Raw genomic sequence first — 26,378 nt, forward strand, 5'->3', positions numbered from 1 at the left:
GGGAGTCCTGGATTAGGGGGTGTTCGGGTAGCCGGACTATACCTTCAGCCGGACTCCTGGACTATGAAGATACAAGATTGAAGACTTCGTCCCGTGTCCGGATGGGACTTTCCTTGGTGTGGAAGGCAAGCTTGGCGATGCGGATATTCAAGATCTCCTACCATTGTAACCAACTTTATGTAACCCTAACCCTATCCGGTGTCTATATAAACCGGAGGGTTGTAGTCCGTAGGCAATCAACTCCATACACAAAAATCATACCATAGGCTAGCTTCTAGGGTTTAGCCTCCTTGATCTCGTGGTAGATCTACTCTTGTACTACCCATATCATCAATATTAATCAAGCAGGAGTAGGGTATTACCTCCATCGAGAGGGCCCGAACCTAGGTAAAACAAAGTGTTCCCTGCCTCTTGTTACCATCCGGCCTAGACGCACAGTTCGGGACCCCCTACCCGAGATCCACCGGTTTTGACACCGACATTGGTGCTTTCATTGAGAGTTCCTCTGTGTCGTCGCCCTTAGGCCCGATGGCTCCTTTGATCATCAACAACGATACGATCCAGGGTGAGACTCTTCTCCCTGGACAGATCTTCGTCTTTGGCGGCTTCGCTCTGCGGGCCAATTCGCTCGGCCACCTGGAGCAGATCGAAAGCTACGCCCCTGGCCATCAGGTCAGGTTTGGAAGTTTAAACTACACGGCCGACATCCGCGGAAACTTGATCTTCGACGGGTTCGAGCCATGGCCAAGCGCGCCGCACTGTCTCGATAGGCATGATATAGCTTTGCCGCCGAACAGCGCCTTGGAGGCCGCATACGCATCGGTTCCGACCCCTAACTCGGAGCCTATTGCGCCAATCGAGGATGAACGGTTGGACGTCACCTCAGGGGCTGCGATCCCGAAAGCGATCGAGCCGAACGCTAGCCCCGCACTCTGCACTACCCGTGACTCCGAGGATCCGGACTCCTCTCCGGACTCTGAACCCCCCGCGACCCTACCAATCGAATCCGATTGGGCGCCGATAATGGAGTTCACTGCCGCAGACATCTTTCAGCACTCGCCTTGTGGCGATATCCTGAACTCCCTCAAGACTCTCTCCTTATCAGGAGAGCCCCGGCCGAACTACGGTCAGCGAGGATGGGATACGAACGATGAAGAAATTCAAAGCCCACCCACCACCCACTTGGTAGGCACTGTCGACAATTTAAACGACGCGCTCAACTTCGACTCCGGAGACATCGACAGCATGGATGACGATGCAGGAGATACCGACGAACCAACGCCCATAGAGCATTGGACAGCCACCTCATCTCACGATGTGTACATGGTGGATACCCCTAAAGGAAAGGACAACAAGGAAAAAGGGGATGGGACAGGAGATCGACCCCTGAAAAGCAATCAAAGCGTCGGTGTAAACGCCGACCCAAGGCCCGCCTTGACAAAAACCCAGCCATAGAGCAGGACGAGCCAGTAGATGACGAGCAGGCCTTAGAGAAACCGTCCAAACAGGGGAACATGGATAGAGAAACCGAACATCCCTCCCCCGGCGAAAACGGCATTCCGGACGACCTCACGCCGAATAAACCTATGGAGCAGAAGAATCTCCACGAGAAGCTCGTTGCAACTGAATGCAGCCTAAAGAAGCAGAAGCGGAAGCTAAAAACAGCAGAAGACGCACTCCGAATTAGATGGAGCAAAGTAATCAATACCACAGATAAGTACGACGACAGTCGCCGCACTAAAAGCTATTCTAAAAGAAAGCTACTACCTGAATTCAACGAAGAGGCCCCAGAGCCCTCGCATTCAAAAAATGAAAAAGCCACACGGTCGGATAGACGACCCCATAAAGCGGCAAGCAGCGCCGCACCTAAATCAGCATGCAACCCACTTAAGGATTCGCATCACGGCCTAGTCAGGTCCATTTATGGGCCAAGAAAGCAAGCTCTCATAAGCAACGCTATGAAGCCATCATCAAAATCCGGCACACCCAAATACAGGGGCGCCGCACACCCCCCTATGTTTCACCGATGAGGTTCTGGACTATGAATTCCCAGAGGAATTCAAACCCATAAACATAGAGGCATATGATGGAACAACAGACCCTGGAGTTTGGATCGAGGATTATGTCCTCCACATACAGATGGCTAGAGGAGATGATCTCCAGCCATAAAATATCTACCCCTTAAGCTTAAAGGGCCAGCCCGGCATTGGCTTAAAAGCCTTCCTGAAAACACAATTGGAAGCTGGGAAGAGCTCGAGGATGCTTTCCGAGCAAACTTTCAAGGGACCTATGTCCGCCCTCCGGATGCAGACGATCTTAGTCACATAACTCAACAACCCGGAGAATCAGCTCGGCAGTTCTGGAATAGATTCCTCACTAAAAAGAATAAGATAGTCGACTGTCTGGATGCCGAAGCCTTAGCAGCTTTCAGGCATAACGTCCGAGACGAATGGCTCGCTAGACACCTCGGCCAAGAAAAGCCAAGAACAATGGCCGCACTAACAAGCCTCATGACCCGCTTTTGTGCAGGGGAGGACAGCTGGTTGGCAAGGTGCAGCCCCAGCGACCCAAGTACATCCAAAACTAGGGATGGAAACGGAAAACCGCGACGCAACAAGGACCGTCGCTGGACTAAGGACAAAAGTCCAAAGAGCATGGCAGTCAATGCCGGATTCAAAGGCTCACGACAAAAACAGGAAAAATCGCCCCCCCAGGATAACAGGGACGATCCATCCAACCTAAATAAAATCCTGGACAGGATATGTCAGATACACAGTACTCCCGGGAAGCCTGCTAACCATACCCACAGAGACTGTTGGGTTTTCAAACAATCCGGCAGACTAAATGCCGAACACAAGGGGCTCAACACACCAAGCGAAGACGAGGACGAACCCCAAAAGCAGAGCACCAGGAAACAAAAGAGCTTCCCACAAGAAGTAAAAACAGTGAACTTACTTCACATAACAAAACGTGCGGCGCCCGTAAAGGTACGCACCACACGGCCCATCCCCAAAGGGTCCTGCCACTGGTTGTCAAAACCAATCATCTTCGATCAGCTGGATTATTCTAGGAATATCAAGAATGTAGGCTGGACTACCTCGATACTCGATCCAATAATTGGCGGACTCCAGTTTTCAAATGTCCTTATGTACGGCAGCTGTGGACTAAACCTGATATATCAGGATACAATCCAGCACATGGGGATAAACCCAGCAAGAATCCGCCGCAGCAAAACCTCCTTTCAAGGGGTAATACCTGGTCCGGACACCCATTGTATGGGTTTTCTCCGGCTCGAAGTCATATTCGGCTCAGCCGATAACCTCCGCCGCGAAAAGCTGACCTTCCATATCGTCCCGTTCTCAAGTTGCTATCAAGCACTACTGGGACGCGAAGCTTTCGCTCGCTTTAACGCAATACCGCATTATGCATCTCTTACGCTTAAGATGCCCAGTCCACGAGGCATCATCTCTTTGAAGGGGAAGCACTAAAGTGCGCCTCCCCAAGCGGAGGACTGTGCGGCCACTTTGACAGCCCCATAGCAAAACGGCCTCACCGGCCATAAAACTTCGAAATAGGTCATTAAAGACCACGAACGCGGATAGACGAGTTCGGTGCAAAATCATCATTGATGCAGGCCTAGAAGCCATATACCCCCGCACTAGGGGCTCCACTCATATACAATAAGAGACAATAATATATCTTACTTTATACTTTGTTTATTTTAAACTTTTTTCGGCACGACCCATTTTCAACTCAGTTCCTCTCTTTTACAGATGAACGTCGTGCGGCGCCCGTCCAGGATACGGCACAACGGAGACACAGGCGCAGACGTGCAGTAGGGACCCGTCCTAAAGGATTCTTTTTAGATTAAGACCCTGCATAAACCTTTTTTACTGTCTCTTGTTGCTACACATCCCCTGGTTTTTTCTTTCTGATATAACCAAGGAGGAGGCTGGCGTCTTGGCATGTGGCCACGTCAGAATTTTTGCACATACCTGGACACTAGGGGCTTTTTTAATAAAGAGTGTTGTTTCGCCCGCACTCATAAAGACCGAACACCTTAGGGAGTGTTCGGCGTCGCGAGTTTTGGCATTATATGCATCAGCTCCGAATCATGTATTTGGTCAAATGTTGGGTTGCCCGGCTCCTGAGTTCGGCTACCTTACGTTCCGCTCCATCGGCTAAGGTAGCACCAGGAGAACTACTGCGATTGTGCCCCCGGTTCGGCCGGGCGAGCACCTCAGTAGAGAAAACCAAAAACTGACTGTCATGATGTAGCGTGAGACTGGTCAGCCACTCGATGGCCTATCGGAATCTATCGGATTCCTTCGCTTTAACGAAGGGCCGCTTCCCGGTCAGGCACACACGCGCCCCGAATTCGGACGAGCGCAGTTGCCACCAAGGAGCTACCTAAAGAGTCTCATTGTCAAACACCTATGGCTAAGTGAAAGTGTTAAAGCATTATAGTCCGGTTGCCTGGCCCGTTGCGCTATCACCTCCTTTGTAGGACCAAGACGTTGGGTTAAGTGTGAAAATGCATCTTCTGCGAGCACCCCTGCACTTTGTGCGTGGGGGCTGAAGCCAACGACTGCCATCTTTCAGATTCTATATATATATATATATATATATATATATATATATATATATATATATATATATATATATATATATATCTTAAAACGGCCGCATAGGAGGTGTTCCCAATACTTGGAGGCACAAGTATAAAAAAGGCCACTACAGTTTATCAAAATATTACTTTATAATTACATATGCTATCATAACATAGCATCTTTCGAGCACTGCGTCTCTATTATACGAGCGCCTTCAAGAACTTCCTGAAAATAGTGCTCGGAGGATACTCGGCTTTTGTCCGAATCTCGGGACGCAACAATGGTGGTCTCCATCTCTGCCCAGTATGTCTTAACACGGGCAAGAGCCATCCTAGCGCCCTCTATGCATGCTGACCTCTTCATTGCATTTATACGCGGCACCGCGTCAAGGAATTGCTGCACCAAGTTGAAGTAACTCTTCGGCTCCGATCTCCCCGGCCAGAGGTGACCCATGACGTACTTCATGGTGAGTCCAGACAACCTATTCAGTTCGGCCCATTGAGCCAAATGATCATCCACTGCCAGTGGACGCTCTGGATTGTGAAACTACGACCAGAAAAGCTTTTCCACTTCGTGATCTTTCTGATCTCGAAAGTGTTTGGTCGCATCAGCAGCACTCGCTGCCAAATCCAGATAGGTATCCTCCACGCTCCACATCCGGTCCAATGGAGCAAACTTCGGATCACAAAACTTTCTCCGCAGCATAAAGGGCTTTCCAGCCGCAATCTGTTCGGCCTGACGCAGCTCCTCCCTTGCAGCTCTCATCACAGAGCGAGCATCCTTGGCATCGGCAACAGCCTTCTCTAAGTCCGTCTGTCTCGCCCGGTCTTCTTTCTCAAGAAGTTTGCAACGGTCTGCAGCGCTCTTTAACTTCTCGGCCATCTCGGCCATTTCTTCTTTGCTTCGGCAGTGAGCAGCCTGTTCGGCTTTCAGCTCTTCAAGGGCCTTCTCGGCAGCCGCATCGTTTTTTCTGGCTTGCTCCTTAGCTCGGGCAAGTTCTGCCCTAAGATTATCCACGGCGGCCGTACCATCTGCGTCAAGCATACACATTGTAAGACACTGACATGAAGCTCCTCTTACATGATGCCGCCCGAAGAATTACATACCTTGAGCCTCATCAAGCCGCTTGTTGACAAGCGCGATGTCGGCGTCTGCCACGTCCAGTTGCCGCTTTAGTTCGGCCACATCATCAGTTTGGCTTGATTCCGGACACCTCACCACCTACATTCAAAGGCGACATCTTAGACCTGGGATTATGATCCTCTGTGTGCCATCATTTCTTGACAACGCGTAGAGTCTCAGGGGCTACTATCTATACAGGGCGCATCTTACTTATGCGCAACTGACAGAAGTGTACATTATCTAACGTACCTCAAAACCCGTCAGTAAACTTTTGACGGCCTCATGCAATCCGCTTTCTGCGGATGAAATCCTTTCAATCACCATGCCCATCAATGCACGGTGCTCCTCTGAGATAGAAGCTCGCCCCAGCAGAATGTTCAGCTCCTCCGGTCGAGCACCAGACGGTGCCGGACTTGTCCTATGGCCTCTTTCGAAGGCCGGATGCGGAGAGCCTTGGGAGCCCACATAGCTATCTTCCGCCCCTGCCGGATTCAGAGAAACCCTCCACGACGACGCCTCAGGGTCGCCCGCCTCGCTAGGCGGTACGGCAGGGGGAGGCGTCCCGCTCTCCATCATCTCCGGAAAGAAGATCCCCCGAAGGGCTGAGGTCCGAGCTACAAGGTAAAATTTCGGTTAATCTTCTCAGATATATATCAAGGATTTCTCTCATCCCTCAAAAGGAAAATCTCTCTCTACTTACGGCTCGCTGGAGGGCTGATCCCCTTGAGGGCGTAGTCCGGCCGAGGAACTCCCCGGCATCGGACCCTCTGACGAGGGTTTTCTCCCCCGTTTCGAGGCCACGGTTTCTAGGTCGTCAGAGGCGGCTCTCTTCTTCCCCTTAGGAGAGGAATTGTCGGTTCCTCCCTTCGGGGCAGCCTCCTTCGAGGAGGCCATAGCTTCCTTGTCCTCCCCCTCCAAAGGCATTATCTCCAGCATCCTGACTAGCACGGGATCCGGCCTGGTTTCAGGAAGGGGAACCGGACACCTGATCAGCTTTGCCTTCGCTATCCACTCCTGTTTAAAAGGATGGCTCTTTTAGGGGCAAGTTTATGACAATTATACGGATAGAAGGTCCGGGCACAGGGTTGCTTACTTGAGTATCCGGGCGATTGCATCTTAGGCCTGCGTCTTCAGTTAAATCCGGACACATCTCTTGTGATCCGAAGAACATTCTATACATCTCCACGGGCGTTGCGCCCATAAAATTCTGGAGAGCTCGCGGTCCCTCCGGATTAAACTCCCACAGGAGAAGGGGGCGACGTTTGCCGGGCAATATTCGGCGAATCAGCATGACCTGCGTCACCTTGACCAAACTGAGGTCTCCTTCCAAGAGATCCTTAATTCGGCCCTGTAACAGGGGCACGTCTTTGGGCAAACCCCAATCTAATCCTTTGTTGACCCATGACGCTAGCCGTGATGGGGGACCCGAGCGAAAGGCAGGAGGCGCCGCCCACTTGGCGCTCCTGGGAGCGGTGATATAGAACCATTCTCGTTGCCACAAGCCGAGCTCCTCTTGAAAGGAGCCCTCGGGCCATGGAGCATCAGCATTCTTACTTATGACAGCACCTCCGCACTCTGCGTGCCGTCCCTCGATCATCTTCGGCTCCAATCCAAAAGTCTTGAGCCATAATCCGAAGTGAGGAGTAACACAGAGGAACGCTTCACACACAATGATGAATGAGGAAATGTGGAGGATGGACTCTGGGGCTAAGTCATGAAATTCCAGCCCGTAATAAAACAGCAGCCCCCTCACGAAGGGATCCATCGGGAAGCCTAACCCCCGAAGGAAGTGAGACATGAACACTACGCTCTCACCGGGCTGGGGACTGGGAATAGCCTGCCTTTGAGTAGGCAACCTATGCGGAATTTCGGCGGTCAAGAACTTAGCCTCTCTCAACTTTAGCACGTCTTCCTCCGTGACGGAAGAGGGCATCCATCGGCCTTGAAGGTCAGAACCGGACATTGTCGAAGGTCCGAAGCGCCTGGAATTTGGAGCCTAGGGTGTTGGAACTCAAGGCGACGGGCGAACTCGTTTGAGATTGGAAAAAGTAGTAAGGCCTTGGTGTCTTTATAAGAGGTTGAATACCAGGAGCCCTCCTCGTAACCATTTGGGACTCGCCTTTAATCGAGAAAACACGCTAACGGGCACGATTGGGTTACCCACGTCTGTATTGATGAGAATCCCGTAAAAGGGGGGTACACAATCTCTGCTTTGACAAGACGTGCCAAGGAAACCGCCTCGCAAAACATGCTGAGGTGGAAAAGTGAAAACGATTCAAGTAAAGGACTTGGCCGTAGTGTGATGACGCACTGCGGAATACGTCGGCAGATTTGATTTGTGTCAATGTTATTCTCTCTATGGCAATATGTGGAAACTTATTTTGCAGAGCCGGACACTACTCTTGGTGTTTACAATCTTCTACGAAGGACTTGGAGGAGGAACACGCCTTGCAATGCCGAAGACAATTTGCGCGCCGGACTCGTCGTCATTGAAGCCTGGTTCAGGGGCTACTGAGGGAGTCCTGGATTAGGGGGTGTTCGGGTAGCCGGACTATACCTTCAGCCGGACTCCTGGACTATGAAGATACAAGATTGAAGACTTCGTCCCGTGTCCGGATGGGACTTTCCTTGGCGTGGAAGGCAAGCTTGGCGATGCGGATATTCAAGATCTCCTACCATTGTAACCAACTTTGTGTAACCCTAACCCTATCCGGTGTCTATATAAACCGGAGGGTTGTAGTCCGTAGGCAATCAACTCCATACACAACAATCATACCATAGGCTAGCTTCTAGGGTTTAGCCTCCTTGATCTCGTGGTAGATCTACTCTTGTACTACCCATATCATCAATATTAATCAAGCAGGAGTAGGGTATTACCTCCATCGAGAGGGCCCGAACCTGGGTAAAACAAAGTGTTCCCTGCCTCCTGTTACCATCCGGCCTAGACGCACAGTTCGGGACCCCCTACCCGAGATCCACTGGTTTTGACACTAACAAGCCCCCTTGGGCTCAAGGGCGTCGGTGCTAGTGGGCTGTGCCACCGCGGCCGCCCTGAAAACAAGCTGGAGCACCTGCAGCGCATCCCTTGCGTCTCCTAACACGGTGAGGACGCCGCTGCTCCCAGACATCTTCATGAGGTTGTACGCCGGGTGAGTTGCTGCCATGAACCGAGCCAAGGCCGGATAGCCGAGGATGGCGTTGTAGGGGAGGCCAATGGGGGCGATGTCTAAGTCGATTAGCTCCATGCGGAAGTTGTTGTAGGTGACGAAGGTCACTGGGAGGCGGATCTATCCCAAGGAGGCGGTGGAACCGACTCCGACGCCCGAGAAAGGCCTGCTGGGTTAGAGCCGCTCCAACGGCACGTGGAGGAGGCTGAAGGCCTCCACCGAGAGCACGTTGAGGCCGGCACCACCGTCGATGAGGGTCCTGGTGACGGCCACTTGGCAGATGGTGGGGGTGCACAGCATCGGGAGCGCGCCCGAACCGATGGGGTTGAAGGGGTGGTCCTTCGAGTCGAAGGTTAGATCGACCTCGGGCGCCACCCAGCCCGGGGGGCTTCTCGGCGCTTGGAGGCGGTGCTGATCTGGCGGGTGAATGGCTTGACGTGATGGCTCGAGGGTGGTGCTTGGGAGCCACCTAGGAGAGCTGCGACGACGGGCGGTGCTGGAGTTAGCGACGGTGTGGCAGTGCAGCCCTCCCGCTGCATCGAAGGATGCTGGGACGAGGCCTACTGCTCGTTCCCCGCCGGGCCGGTGGTGGCGTTGGCGGCAGGTGACGGGGAACGACGAGGGCGTCCGCCGGCGGGTGCCTTCTGGGCGACGCAGGTGGCGAGAGCAGCCCGGCGAGCGTCAGCCATGGACACGATGGAAGATCGTACGCGAACAGCGGAAGAAAGACTCCGGCGCACCCCCTACCTGGCACGCCAAATGTCGGATTTAGGGTTCCGACAGACCCTTGAGGTTCGAACACTGGGGTGCGCGCGGAGATCTCTCCCCTACCGATCTGCGTCCAATCTCCTCGTGTGATCTAAGCTGGAAACAACGAGCAACACAAGGGACACGAGGTTTATACTGGTTCGGGCCACCGTTGTGGTGTAATACCCTACTCCAGTGTGTGGTGTGGTGGATTGCCTCAGGGGTTGATGATGAACAATACAAGGGAAGAACAGCCTCGCGAGAGGTGTTCTTGAGCTGGTGCGATGAACTGCTTCGGTGAGTTCGGTCGCCTCTCTCTCTTCTAGGGTTCTACCAGGTCTCTAGATGTCCCTTTACTTTGTGGTGGCTAGCTCTATTTATAGAGGCCCTGGGCCTCTCCCCAAATAATGAGCGGGAAGGGTGCCAACACTTGGCCATTTCGAAGGGGAACATATAGTACAAGTTATCCTGACCAAAGGTGGTCTTCGGCTGCCAAAAGCACTGGTGATGACGCGGTCTTGGGCTCCACAGTGACCTCCGTCCTGCCGCTCTGATGGTCTTGGTATCGTTACACTGGAATGGTAACCTTTGCCCGATGCCTTGGCCTGTGCTTGACCCCTTTGCACCAAAGGGGAAACAAGGACACTACGCAGGCAGGCGCCCGCGTGACGCCTGCCTGGTCTCGATCGTCATGGCTTGCGTCCTGGGATCCTTGCGAGGTGCCCCTACCTTGATCTCTCCGCCTCCTCGCGAGCCTGCCTGATGAGGCTGCCTCTAAGGAAGCTTCCGGTCGTCCGCCCCGCGAGGCTTGGCCCCTCGCGAGGGTCTTGAACTTGAGCTGATGGATATGGGCCGCGCTGGGCCCCCACTTGAGCCACGCTGCAGGCCACAGGCAGGCAAGTCTGGGGACCCTCGTTCCCAGGACGCCAACATGGGTCTCCGGGCTGTCCACGAGGTAGGGAGGTGCGCCCAGGGGGGTGGGCGCGCCCCCCACCCTCTTGGGCAGCCCGGGACTCTTCTGACCCAACTCTTTTACTCCATGTCCTTCTTATGGTCCAAAAATAAGTCCCGTGAAGTTTCAGGTCAATTGGACTCCGTTTGGTTTTCCTTTTCTGCGATACTCAAAAACAAGGAAAAACAGAAACTGGCACTGGCACTAGGCTCTAGGTTAATAGGTTAGTCCCAAAAATCATATAAAATAGCATATAAATGCATATAAAACATCCAAGGTTGATAATATAATAGCATGGAACAATCAAAAATTATAGATACGTTGGAGACGTATCAGCAGCTAGTTAGTATGGATCAGGATGGAAGATAGTATGAAGCCAAACAACAACAGTCTTCACACAATGAAGTCAATCAGATCATGCAAGAAGGCAATGACTTCACGAAGACAAACTGTAAGTAAAGAGAGGTAAAGGATAGAACCAGTTGCTTGGTGAGGACAAGGATTTGTTGGACCAGTTCCAGTTGCTGTGACAACTGTACGTCTGGTAAGGGAGGCTAAGATTCAACTCAGAAGACCGCGTCTTCACCTTATTCCCCTTGAGCTAAGGACACACAGTCCTCGCCTAATCACTCTGGTAAATCTTCAAGGTAGACTTCCAAACCTTCACAGACTTTGTCCACCGGCAATCCACAATGACTCTTGGATGATTAGAACGCGACGCCTAACCGGCTGGAGGATTCACAGTCCTCAAGTGCAACAAGTCTTCGGGTTACGTAGAAAGAAAGACTTCAGTGATGCCTAACACTCTTTGGCTCTGGGTGTTTAGGGCTTTGTCCTTGCAAGGATTTCTCTCTGAAATGCTTCGGAGGTGGGTTGCTCTCAAACAACAAAAGTCGTGCACTAACTCTGAGCAGCCACCAATTTATGGTGTAGGGGGTGGGCTATTTATAGCCAGGAGGCAACCCGACTTGATTTGTCCGAAATGACCCTGGGTCACTAAGGAACAGACACGTGTCCAACAGTTAGATTTCAAACACACGCGGCAGCTTTACTTGGGCTACAAGTAAAACTGACTCATCCAGCTCTGCATAAGATTTGCTCTCATTGTCTTCACTCAAAGACATAGGATTTGGTTGAGCATCACTTCAGTCACTCTGACTTTGTTCACTTGGACCCCATTTAACAGTGCGGTGGTTCCTATGACACAACAAAGAAGAAAAGCATACAAGACGCTCTAAGCAAAACACATGTCATGTGGTGAATAAAAATATAGCCTCAAGTAAAGTTACCGATAGACGAAGACGAAAGAGGGGATGCCTTCCGGTGCATCCCCAAGCTTAAGCTTTTGGTTGTCCTTGGATTTTACCTTGGGGTGCCTTGGCCATCCCCAAGCTTAGGCTCTTGCCACTCCGTGTTCCAAAATCCATCAAATCTTTACCCAAAAACTTGAAAACTTCACAACACAAAACTCAACAGAAAATCTCATGAACTCCGTTAGTATAAGAAAACTAATCACCACTTAAGGTATTGTAATGAACTCATTATTTATTTATTTTGGTGTTAAATCTAATGTATTCCAACTTCTCTATGGTTCATACCCCCCGATACTAGCCATAGATTCATCAAAATAAGCAAACAACACACGAAAACAGAATGTGTCAAAAACAGAACAGTCTGTAGTAATCTGTAGGTTTCGAATACTTCTGTAACACCAACAATTCTACCAAATTAGTACGACCTAAATAATTTGTATATTGATCTACTGCAGTTGGAATCAGTATTTTATCGCTTTCTGGTTAAACATGAAAATTATTCTCGTGAGCGCATACTTTTTGTTTTTTTCAGCAAGATCAAACAACAATCATCCAAGAAGATCCTAAAGGCTTTACTTGGCACAAACACTAATTAAAACATAAAAACACAATCATAACAGAGGATAGATGATTTATTTATTACTAAACAGGAGCAAGAAGCAAGGAACAAAAATAAAATTGGGTTGCCTCCCAACAAGCGCTATCGTTCAACGCCCCTAGCTAGGCATAAAAACAAGAATAGATCTAGGTATTGTCATCTTTGGTATGCAATCCATAAGTGGCTCTCATAATAGATTCATAAGGTAATTTAAGTTTCTTCCAAGGAAAGTGTTCCATGCCCTTCCTAAATGTAAATTGGAATCTAATATTTCCTTCTTTCATATCAATAATTGCACCAATCGTTCTAAGGAAAGGTCTACCAAGAATAATAGGACAAGTAGGATTGCATTCTATATGAAGAACGATAAAATCTATGGGCACATAATTCCTATTTTCAACAATAAGAACATCATTAATCCTTACCATAGGTTTCTTAATGGTGGAATCTACAAGATGCAAATTTAAAGAACAATAATCAAATTCACGGAAACCTAGCACATCACACAAAGTTTTTGGAATCATGGAAACACTAGCACCTAAATCACATAAAGCGTAGCATTCATGATCTTTAATCTTTATTTTAATAGTAGGTTCCCACTCATTATAAAGGTTTCTAGGTATAGAAACTTCTAATTCAAGTTTTTCTTCATAAGATTGCATTAAAGCATCAATGGTATGTTTAGTGAAAGCTTTGTTTTGATCATAAGCATGAGGAGAATTTAGTACGGATTGCAACAAGGAAATACAATCTATCAAAGAGCAATTATCATAATTAAATTCCTTGAAATCCAAAATAGTGGGTTCATTGCTATGTAAAGTTTTGACCTCTTCAATCCCACTTTTACCAATTTTTGCATCAAGATCTAAAAACTCCGAATCATTGGGACACCTTTTAACTAAAGTTGACTCATCTCCAGTCCCATCTTTATCAAGATTCATATTGGCAAACAAATATTTAATAGGAGGCACACCAATCACTTTTAGATCTTCATCTTTATTACCCTCTAGATCTTCCGGTTTAGTGGCCATCTTATTAACTAAGGTGGCTTGCTTATCCGAAATTTTGCCTACTAAATTTTCAAGGTGGGCAAACTGAGATTTCAAACTATAAAATTCCTAATACATATCATCCAGCTCTTTATTCATGTACTCCATAAAACCTTTTTGTTCTTTAAGCTCGTTTCTTAAGAAATTATTATGCTCAAATTGCAAAGACATAAACTTCTAACGTCGTTCTCAATTTCTTCCAACCTTCTAAGGTGAGTATCAACATTTTTGGGCAAGGCCATCAGGGCAAGCAGACACACAAGAAGCAAGCAAAAAAAGACGAATGGGAAAAGGGCGAATGAAAAAGAGGCAAATAAAATGGCAAGGGTGAAGTGGGGGAGAGGAAAACGAGAAGCGAATGGCAAATAATGTAATGCGAGGGATAAGAGTTTCTGATGGGTACTTGGTATGTCTTGACTTGTGCATAGATCTCCCCTGCAACAGCGCCAGAAATCCATCTTGCTACCTCTTGAGCATGCGTTGGTTTTCCCTTGAAGACGAAAGGGTGATGCAGCAAAGTAGCATAAGTAACTCAATTTTTGAGAACCAAGGTATCAATCCAGTAGGAGACTACACGCAAGTCGGCTAGTACCCGCGCAAACAAACAAGAACCTCGCAACCAACGCGATAAATGGGTTTTCAATCCCTTCACGGTCACTTACGAAAGTGAGATTTGATAAAGATAATAAGATACATATTTTTGGTATTTTTGTGGTATAGATTGGAAAAGGACACCACAAGATTGAACCCAAAGCTAAGCACTTCTCCCATTGCAAGAAAGATCAATCTAGTAGGCCAAACCAAACTGATAATTTGAGGAGACTTGCAAAGATATCAAATCATGCATATAAGAATTCAGAGAAGAATCAAATAATATTCATAGATAATCAAGTCATGAACCCACAATTCATCGGATCTCGGCAAACACACCGCAAAAAGAGTTACATCGAATAGATCTCCAAGAAGATTGAGGAGAACTTTGTATTGAGATCCAAAGAGAGATAAGAAGCCACCTAGCTAATAACTATGGACCCGAAGGTCTGTGGTGAACTACTCACACATCATCGGAGAGGCTATGGTGTTGATGTAGAAGCCCTCCATGATCGAATCCCCCTCCCGCGGAGCGCCAGAAAAGGCCTCAAGATGGGATCTCACGGGTACAGAAGGTTGCGGCGGTGGAAAAGGTGTTTCGTTGCTCTCCCCGAAGGTCTTAGGGTATAAGAGTATATATAGGCGAAAGAAGTAGGTCGGTGGAGCTGCGAGGGGCCCACGAGGGTGGGGGGCGCGCCCTCCTACCTCGTGGCTTCCTCGCTGCTTTCTTGACGTCCACTCCAAGTCTCCTGGATCACGTTTGTTCCAAAAAAGATCCTCGCAAAGGTTTCATTCCATTTGGATTCCGTTTGATATTCCTTTTCTGCGAAACACTGAAATAGGCAAAAAAACAGCAATTTGCACTGGGCTTTCGGTTAATAGGTTAGTCCCAAAAATTATATAAAAGTGCATAGTAAAGCCCATTAAGCATCCAAAATAGATAATATAATAGCATGGAACAATAAAAAATTATAGATACGTTGGAGACATATCAGTCATCTTTGGTAGGTAAATTGAATCACTATGGGACTACTACCTGTGTTATCCTGTAATTCTCACAAACACATTAGTCCCTCAACCAAGTTTGTCATCAATACTCCAAATCCAACTAGGGGTGGCACTAGATGCACTTACAATCTCCCCATTTTTGGTGATTGATGACAAACTGGTTGAAGTTTTCAACGGGGATAAAAGTATGTGAAAGTTAAGGATTAAGGAATTATCTTCATAAGTAGTAAAAGGCTCCCCCTGGAGATGTGCATATAAGTAGTTTGCTTTCGAATGCAAATGCACATGGCAAGTTTTACTTTGTGGAGATCCTCTTCAATTTATGAAGACAATTCAGCATGCATATAAAGAGATAACAAAGATAATGACATGCATAATGAAAAATGGACGTCTGTGGAATGACTTCATGCGAAATTTATCATCACATCACAAGGTAGCAGAAAAAGTAGCAGACGACCATCGAGTTTAAGTGTTACAACTCAAAGAACCAAATGTTTCAAAAAACGAGAGTTGTAAAGACTTAGCAAAAATAATGCAACCACCCATAAGGACCCGCTTGAAGACTATCAACTCATAAGCTTCTCCCCCTTTTGTCAGTAATGAACAAAAAGGTTTGAAGACATAGAGCATCTACTCATTCCCATCAGGAGTGGATGATGGAGCAGGGTCGACGTTGGAGTTAGGTGGTGCAGACGGGCCTGATGCAGTGTCGAGATGCAGTGCAGCCATGGTTGGTCAAGTGGCGTCGTCTTCTTCATCGACGACTCTTGCAACAACTATTGCAGCCGAAGACGAATGTTCAGAGTCTTAAATATACGGCGTACGACGCCAGCTTGCATTTGGTGGAGGCCTGGAATCAAACTTGAAGCTCTCGGTGAAGCCATCTTCACGAAGATCGTCTTCAGAGAAGAGCATTGTGAGGCTCTTCCAGGATCGTCGACAGGCTTCATGGGCAACAAACGAGTTCTTGTTGGCCAAGTTTCGAATGCGATTGACATCCACCAAGATACTCTGCATCTGACGGTTTAGCTAGTCATGATGCTTATCCTGCTTCTGATGCAAGGCCACAAGAAGCTCTTGGTCATTGAGTGCATGAGAACGCTTCCGAGACCTTTGGGAAATCGTACTTGCAGTGCCTTTGGTGTTGGCACGATGTGGCACTCTCATATTTCCAGCCAGAGGATAAGCGGGGGTTGCAGCATTGGGGACAAGAATTCCTTCAATTGGCTGCGAGAAACTTTGATGTTCAACATTGTGAAGATGGAGTGGCTCCTTGACAGGCTCAGGGTAGATGGCTTCAACTGACATATCAACCTCAGGCAGAAAAATGACATGGTTGCGTGCTGAGGGCTGATAGTCAATGGTAGAGTGGAGCTTAATCAAGCGCATCACCCATGGAGCACAGAACTTCAGGCCAAACAGATCAATCCCAGAAGCAGCAAGTTGTCTAATGAAGAAATCTTGGGTGTTGAATCTGATGCCATTGATGATATAGAATACCAAAGTCTTCATGGATCCTTCAAGTTTGGCTTCAGAAGAATGTCCCTTGATCAGCCATAGAGTACGCCTCAGAATGTGGTATACTGTGCATGGCAAGTACTCGAGGTCCTTCATGAAGAATTCCTTTGGGTATTCAGCATCTCGAGGCAATGGTTTCATCATACTGAGCATCTAACTCATATTTGGTTTGGGCCTCTGAAAGATACGCTGCAGTTCCTCTCTATGACGCTGACAACCAGGCTCGTATAACTCACCTGGAGTGGGTAGGGAAGTAAGTTCGATAATGTCTTGAGCTTTGGCTTCATGATGAACATCACCTGACATCCACTCGAGGACCCAAGTCTCCGGATCCCTGTTGTAGCCGTGAATATGAAATGTGGCATAGAACTGCAGCAGAAGCTCTTCATTCCAGTGTTCTTTGTCTATCACAAACGACAGAAGACCAATATCCCTAAAGCAGTCAAGCGCTTCTTCAAGACAGGGCAGCCCAACAATAGCTTCACAATCCAGACGCATGTGTGGAAAGATTCGCTCTTGATTGTACAGAATGCAGGCGTAGTAGCTTCGCTGCTGATGGCTCCAAAATCGATCAGATGAGATCTTTGGCTGCGTGGAGGTATTCTTGGCACTACCAAAGAAGGTCTTATGTGCTCTGAAGCTGTGCATGCTGAAAGAACCCGGTGTAGTTGCAGCACCTGGAAGCCTTGGCAGCCGTGGCTTGGGCTTCTGAACTTGAGGCCTCTGCTCCACATGATAGTCATACTATGGTCCAGGAGCAGTGGGAGGAACCATAATAGGCCATTTTACTGTGACAAGCTGTCCACGATCAAAGTCCTGTGCCATGGTGTGAGGCCTTGGAGGTGGAGCGGTGACTTCAGCATCCACATTAGCTTCAGGCTCCACATTATCTTCAGCCATGACTATTTCATTAGCATCAATGGTGTTGTTTGTGGCAGCCTCAGTGTTTTCAACCTCCGTTTGTTCAATAACAGGAGGGTCGGGCACAATTACATTCTCCTTGAGAATGACTTGATCAGTAGCAGGGGGTGTGGAAACTCTTTCTTCTTCATTATCTTCATCAGCTGATGCAGCCAGAATGTATTCAACGACTTTAGCTTCAGACTCAGAGATATTCACAGTAGGGGTGGCTTCAGGAAACACTTGACGTGTGACTGAGCTTTGTTGCACTTCCCCTTCTGGAATGCTCGACATGGTGACCTGTGACCTGGTGCCTTTGCAAAGCCGGCGATATGCGGGCGACGCCTTTGGTGAGGGGGTGTTCTGAACCATGTAGTTGTCATCATCAAGCACCAGAGTGGTGACTTGAGGTGGTGGTGTTCTTGGTGGCACGTCTTGTACTGGGGTTTCTTGCTGTTGGCGCTCCGCCCATGAGTCATCTTGAGCGATTGGCGTCAATGGATGACCAATGCTGATAAGCTCGCTGCTCGTCGGAGCAGGAGATGATACCGACTGGGGCTGGAGCTGAGGAAGGACTACATCATCAACATTGTCTTCAGTTGTGTTGGGGTCAGCAGCTGGAACTTCTTCACTTGCATGAGCCTCTATGGAAGCAGGTTCATGGATCACAAGACGACGCTCTTGGTTGGTCGAGGCAGGAGGAGCAACAGAGATGGGTTCAACATTGAGGGGTTCTTGGGCTGCAGCACACTCTTTCTTTGAAGACTTTGAAGCCTTTGTCTATGATTTCTTCTTGGAGGGAGCATCATCAGATGTATCTTTGTGCTTCCGCTTCCTGGCTTCGGCATCAGCTGCCCTTGTTTTCTTCAGCTCTGAAGCTGCTCACGTGACCTTAGGCTTCGAGCCTGTCATACTGGAAGGGGAGACAATGCGAGGTTCTTCCTGCCTTGGTGCTTCAATTTGGGCTTCAGCAGACTTCTTATTTGGCTTGGCAGCCATTCTGGGGTCGATGCCAGGACGCCCAAGAGCCTTGCACTTTTCAGCTTCATTGTGGGCTTGAACACACTTCTGCGCATAGTACTTCATGCGCTCTCATGAGCCTTTGGCTTCTTCACCCTTCTTGTGAAATTGTTCCTTAAGATCATGCAACATCTTCTTGAAGATCTACACATTAGCCACACTGAGCTTGGCCATATTCTTCTTGAAATGAGCCTTCTCATAGTCAATCTTGTTCTTGAGTTCGATGATTTTCTGAGCCAGGGCCAACTCACTAGTAATGGCTCCATGAAACGTGACGCTTATGTCCACAGGCAGCTGAATATCATCAATATTGATGCTTTTGTCATTGAACCACTCATCGATGAAGTTGTTCAGAATGTCAACATCAAATAGGGGCAGATCGTTGAAGATCTCCGCCTCTTGCTTGCTCTTGATCAGCATCTCAAGTGCGTCAAAGATCTTCATCACTAGACAGATCAATGGTGTCTTCCTCGTTGCACAGAACGACAGCAAGAGTCAGTTCATGCCTAGAAATCTTCTTGGCTTCATGGTTTTCTTGGACTTCTCGGCCTTCTTGGAGACACGAGACAAGTCTTCAGACTACACACTGGGTTCAGGAGGTGCCGTGGTCAACGGCTTCACAGTCGAAGCTTTTGGTGTGGCAGAGTGCTTCGAAGCTTTTGACTTCTTTTTATTTTGCTTCGGTGGAGCAGGCGCATCTTCGGAGTCTGCATCTTTAGCCGATTGCTCCACAGTGGCCCTCTAAGCAACAATGTGGGAGAGAAGCCCATCGAAGCTAGTGAAGGGGTCGATGACGTTCGGATTGGCATCACGAGTGCCATCCTGTCTTGGAGCAGATGGACCAGGGTTGAAGTTGAGTCCAAGATCTTTCTTGTTCTTCACAGCTGACTCCTTTGCAAATTGGTAGTTGCGTTTGACTAGATTGTCATCACGACACCATAATAATGATGATGGGTCGGCATTCTCAGGCTTTGGTCCACGAACCATGCATGGGTAGAAGCCTTGAGCAATAGCTTCAGGCTTTCGACTTTGGCTGCAGATTCCTGTACAGAATATCTCCACATGGGTGCTTGATAGCATTCTTCTCTGCATATTCAGGGGTTACGAAGTTATACTTGAACCACTGTTCAGCCCAATATCTTCGAATCCATTGGATTCGGGTCTTGCGCTGACCGTAATTTTCTCAGGACCTGACTTGTACAATTCATATAGATCCAGAGGTAGATCTAGATTGTGTTTCCTCTGTGCTACCTGCCACCTTTCCTTGCTGATTTCTCTCTGGCCATGATATTCAGACTAATTGGCTTCAGAACAGTGAAAGGCTTCCGTCTACTGGTCAGACAAGAACTGGCTTCAGGGGAATGAATGTGATGTTGTAAGAACTCTGCAAATGAATGCAGACTATGAGAACCAAGGGATTCTCCCACGGACATGTACCTGTGACAGCATTATAGGTGCGAGGGAAGGGGAAGAGGTCATATGCATTCTCAGAAGATTTTGAAGATAAATTAGTTTGAAGACATTGACATCATAGAGCGAAGACATTCAGTTATTTGAAGAGAGTTGGTTCTAGATTTGTATGAATCCATGAATAAGTACAAGTGAGGAATCTAACTAGTTATGAGGCATAAGTGAATACCCTTAGCATAATATGAGATGCAGATAAAGACAGATCCAGATTTGGAAGTGTGGAAACCACTTTTGGTCGAAGTGGATGGATTTGACGGATCAAAAGACAGAAAAAGTGAGGTTTATTTACCACTGACGAACTACTAGACGAGGCAGAGTTTGAAGCCGAGTAGTTCAATCTCCCGCGCCCTAACTTGGTGGCGGAAGACACCTACGGTGGCGGAGAGGACAAGGTCCGCGGCCGGCATGAGGACGGCGTCGAAGAAGTCGTGGCAGCTAAGCGCTTCGGCTCTGGCGTCGACGCGAGCTAGCGGAGGCGCTAGGGTTTGAGCGAGGTGGCGAGGTGGAAGAGGAGATAATGACCGTGGGGTGTGTGTATTTATAAGGAAAGGGACTACACAACGTAATTACGCAGGTGCCCCCGACAGTTCACATTTGAAGGACACGTGGCATGCATGCAACTTATTGGAAGTTGTTTCATGTTCCTACGCACGCCTGGATTGTCGGGTGGTCGTTTCGACTTCTCCAGTATTCAGGCAAAAGGGATATGGCATTAAAACAGATTTAAATGTTTGTCTTTGTGTCTTCTGCTGACAAGGACTCAGAGAAGACATTCGACGGGTTTCAACAGAGTGCATATGGCTTGGATAGATAGAGTTTGAGGTAGAAGAATAGAAGGGGGTTAGGGTACTATCACATTCACTTAGATCAGAAAAATTCAAGTGTGAAGACATAGCTATAAGTGAATGCTGTAGAGGACAGAACACACACACACACACACACACACACACACACACACATATATATATATATATATATATATATATATATATAACATTGTGAAGATAAACCATGAAGTCAAATCAATGTTGAAGACACACCAAATGCAAAGACTACGCAATTATGACGCCAAATGAAACACTACAAAAAGATTTTGGTGGTGGCGTTACCCACTATATAGGAAGTATTAGACCCAGACATGGCGCACAATTATCATGGCGCTCCGAAGTTAAATTCCACTTTAATGTATTCACACTTAGACTGTATGTATTCATTGATTAAAGATATACGTTACTTCGTGTGTTGCACATCTAAGTCATCAACATGCATAAGCGTTAGGATATGTGTCCAATTACAGGACATTTGAGGATTCTAAGATATTTAGCTCACACCGCAACTTGCAAAACCTTTTCTCATCCAAGGGCTTTGTGAAGATATCTGCCAATTGCTTTCAGTGTTGACGTGAATGATATCAATATCTTTCTTCATGACATGATCTCTGAGAAAGTGATGACGGATCTGAATGTGCTTTGTCTTTGAGTGCTGAACTGGATTGCTGGCAATCTTGATGGTGCTTTCATTGTCATAGTAAAGGGGCACATGCTTCAGGTGGATGCCATAGTCATTGATAGTTTGCTTCATCCATAGAAGCTGAGCGCAGCAAGATCCAGCAGCAATGTATTCAGATTCAGTAGTGGAGAGGGATACACAGTTCTGCTTCTTTGAAGACCAACAGACAAGAGATCGTCCAAGAAAGTGACATGTGCCTGATGTGGACTTGTGATCAACCTTGTCACTGGCATAATCAGCATCTGAGAATCCAACTAGATCAAACTCTGAGCCCTTAGGATACCATAATACTAGTGTTAGGGTGTAAGCCAAATATTGAATAATTGGCTTCACAGCTAAGTGATGCGATTCCTTTGGTGCCGCTTGGAATCGGGCACACATGCAAATGCTAAGCATTATATCTGGCCTAGATGCAAATAAATAGAGTAAAGAACCAATCATGGAGCGATATACCTTTTGATCAAACTCTTTACCATTGTCGTCGGGGCCCAGATGACTTTTGGTTGGCATTGGCGTCGTGTATCCTTTGCAATCTTGCATTCCAAACTTCTTCAGGAAATCTTTGAGGTACTTCTCTTGTGATATGAAGATGCCATTGCTCTGCCGACGAATTTGAAGACCGAGGAAGAATTTCAGCTCACCCATCATGGACATCTGATATTGCTCTTGCATCATATGTCCAAACTCATCAATGTATTTCTTGTTAGTGCAGCCGAAGATAATGCCATCCACATAGATTTGGCACACAAACAGTTCACCATCATATGTCTTCGTGAAGAGTGTGGGATCCAGGGAACCAGGTTTGAAGCCCTTTCTCTTTAGGAAGTCTTTGAGCGTGTCATATCATGCACGAGGGGCTTGTTTGAGGCCATACAGTGCCTTGTTGAACTTGTATACCATGTCAGGATACTTTGGGTCTTCAAAACTAGGTGGTTGTGCAACATACACTTCTTCAATTTTGCCGTTGAGAAAGGCACTCTTTACATCCATTTGATACAGAAGGATGTTGTGATGGTTGGCATAGGCTAGCAGGATGCGAATGGCTTCAAGCCTAGCCACCAAAGCAAATGTTTCATCGAAGTCAATCCCTTCTACTAGAGTGTAACCTTGACAACTAAATGAGCCTTGTTTCTGACGACTTGACCATGCTCATCTTGTTTGTTGCGATAGATCCATTTGGTGCCTATGATGTTGTGTTTGCGAGGATCAGGACGCTTTACTAGTTCCCAAACATTGTTCAGCTCGAACTGTTGAAGCTCTTCTTGCATAGCTTGAACCCATTCAGGTTCCATGAAGGCTTCAACAACTTTCCTGGGTTCAGATATAGAGACAAATGCAACGTGCCCACAGAAATTTGCTAGCTGTGTTGCTCTTGAACGAGTGAATGGACCAGGTGCATTGATGCTATCGATTATCTTCTCAATATGTACTTCATTTGCAACACGAGGATGAACTGGACGAAGATTTTCCTCTTGCTGATCATTGTCTTCTTCTTCAGCATTAACTTCAAGCTGAGTAGTGTCTTCGGGTTGATTAGGAGCAGAAATGATGATTTCTTCTTCAGCCTGTGCCTCTGAAGGTATGATTTCTCTAGTACCCATAAGCTTGATAGATTCACATGATGAGGCTTCATCTAGCATATTTGGCTGGTGCTCTCTTTAAGAGCCGTTAGTTTCATCGAACCGCACATCCACAGTTTCAACCACTTTATAGTGAAAGAGGTTGAAGACTCTGTAGGAGTGCGAATCCTTTCCGTAGCCAAGCCTAAAACATTCATGTGCTTTCGGTGCAAATTTTGAAGTGTGATGTGGATCCTTGATCCAGCACCTAGCACCAAATACTCTGAAGTAGCTGACGTTTGGCTTCTTACCAGTTAGTAGTGAAGTAAATATGCCCTGGAGGCAACAATAAAGTTATTATTTATTTCCTTATTTCATGATAAATTTTTATTATTCATGCTAGAATTGTATTAACCGGAAACATAATACATGTGTGAATACATAGACAAACATAGTGTCACTAGTATGCCTCTACTTGACTAGCTCATTGATCAAAGATGGTTAAGTTTCCTAGCCATAGACATGAGTTGTTATTTGATCAACGGGATCACATCATTAGGAGAATGATGTGATTGACTTGACCCATTTCGTTAGCTTAGCACTTGATTGTTTAAGTTTACTGCTATTGCTTTCTTCATGACTTATATATGTTCCTATGACTATGAGATTATGCAACTCCCAAATACCGGAGGAACACTTTGTGTGCTACCAGACGTCACAACGTAACTGGGTGACTATAAATGTGCTCTACAGGTGTCTCCGATGGTGTTCGTGGAGTTGGCATAGATCAAGAATAGGATTTGTCACTCTGATTGTCGGAGAGGTATCTCTGGGCCCTCTCGGTAATACACATCACTATAAGCCTTGCAAGCAATGTGACTACTGATTTAGTTGCGGGATGTTGCATTACGGAACGAGTAAAGAGACTTGCCGATAATGAGATTGAGCTAGGTATTGGGATACCGACGATCGAATCTCGGGCAAGTAACATACCGATGACAAAGGGAACAACGTATATTGTTATGCGGTTTGACCGATAAAGATCTTCGTAGAATATGTAGGAACCAATATGAGCATCCAGGTTCCACTATTGGTTATTGACCGCAGACATGTCTCGGTCATGTCTACATAGTTCTCGAACCCGTAGGGTCCGCACGCTTAAAGTTCTATGACGATCAGTATTATGAGTTTATATGTTTTGATGTACCGAAGGTAGTTTGGAGTCTCGGATATGATCACGGACATGACGAGCAGTCTCGAAATGGTCGAGACATAAATATTGATATATTGGAAGCCTACATTTGGACACCGGAAGAGTTCCGGGTGAAATCGGGATTTTACCGGAGTGCTGGAGGGGTTACTGGAACCCCCCCGGGGGATAATGGGCCTAGTTGGGCCCTAGTGGAGAGAGAGGGGCCGGCCAGGGCAGGCCACGCACCCCCTCCCCATCTGGTCGGAATTGGACTAGGAGAGGGGGACCGGCGCCCCCCTTTCCTTCTCCTTCTCCCCCTTCCTTTCCCCCTCCTAGTAGGAGTGGGAAAGAGGGGAATCCTAATCCTACTAGGAGGAGGATTCCTCCTCCTGGCGTGCCCTCTAGGGCTGGCCGGCCTCCCCCCTTGATCCTTTATATATGAGGGCAGGTGGGCACCTCTAGATAGACAAGTTGATCATTGATCTCTCCCAGCCGTGTGCGGTGCCCCCCTCCACCATAATCCACCTTAGTCATACTGTAGTGGTGCTTAGGCGAAGCCCTGTAACGGTAGCTTCATCAACATCGTCACCACGCCGTCGTGCTGACGAAACTCTTCCCCAAGCTCTACTGGATCATGACTTCACGGGACGTCACCGAGCAGAACGTGTGCTGAACGCGGAGGTGTCGTACGTTCGGTACTGAGGATCGGTCGATTGTGAAGACGTACGACTACATTAACCGCGTTGTCATAACGCTTCCGCTTAACGGTCTGCGAGGGTACGTGGACGACACTCTCCCCTCTCGTTGCTACGCATCACCATGATCTTGCGTGTGCGTAGGATTTTTTTTTAAATTACCGCGTTCCCCAACAGTGGCATCCGAGCCAGGTTATTGCGTAGATGTTATATGCACGAGTAGAACAAAAGTGAGTTGTGGGCGATACAAGTCATACTGCTTACCAGCATGTCATAGTTTGGTTCGGCGGTATTGTTGGATGAAGTGGCCCAGACCGACATTACGTGTACGCTTACGCGAGACTGGTTCTACCGACGTGCTTTGCACACAAGTGGTTGGCGGGTGTCAGTTTCTCCAACTTTAGTTGAACCGAGTGTGGCTACGCCCGGTCCTTGAGAAGGTTAAAACAACACTAACTTGACGAACTATCGTTGTGGTTTTGATGCGTAGGTAAGAACGCTTCTTGCTCAGCCCGTAGCAGCCACATAAAACTTGCAACAACAAAGTAGAGGACGTCTAACTTGTTTTTGCAGGTCATGTTGTGATGTGATATGGTCAAGACATGATGCTATATTTACTGTATGATATGATCATGTTTTGTAATAGAGTTATCGGCAACTGGCATGAGCCATATGGTTGTTGCTTTATTGTATGCAATGCAATCGCCCTGTAATTGCTTTACTTTATCACTAAGCGGTAGCGATAGTCATAGAAGAAATAGTTGGCGAGACGACAATGATGCTACGATGGAGATCAAGGTGTCGCGCCGGTGACGATGGTGATCATGACAGTGCTTTAGAGATAGAGATCAAATGCACAAGATGATGATGGCCATATCATATCACTTATATTGATTGCATGTGATGTTTATCCTTTATGCATCTTATTCTGCTTTGTTTGTTGGTAGCATTATAAGATGATCTCTCACTAAATTTCAAGGTAAAAGTGCTCTCCCTGAGTATGCACCGTTGCCAAAGTTCGTCGTGCCAAGACACCACGTGATGATCGGGTGTGATAATCTCAAGGTTCATCTACAACGGGTGTAAGGCGGTTTTACACATGCAGAATACTCGGGTTAAACTTGACGAGCCTAGCATATGCAGATATGGCCTCGGAACACTGAGACCGAAAGGTCGAGCATGAATCATATAGTAGATATGATCAACATAGTGATGTTCACCATTGAAAACTACTCCATTTCACGTGATGATCGGTTATGGTTTAGTTGATATGGATCACGTGATCACTTAGATGATTAGAGGGATGTCTATCTAAGTGGGAGTTCTTAAGTAATATGATTAATTGAACTTAAATTTAT

This window comes from Triticum dicoccoides, chromosome 2A (genome assembly GCF_002162155.2).
Source record: "Triticum dicoccoides isolate Atlit2015 ecotype Zavitan chromosome 2A, WEW_v2.0, whole genome shotgun sequence".
Taxonomy (NCBI): Eukaryota; Viridiplantae; Streptophyta; class Magnoliopsida; order Poales; family Poaceae; genus Triticum; species Triticum dicoccoides.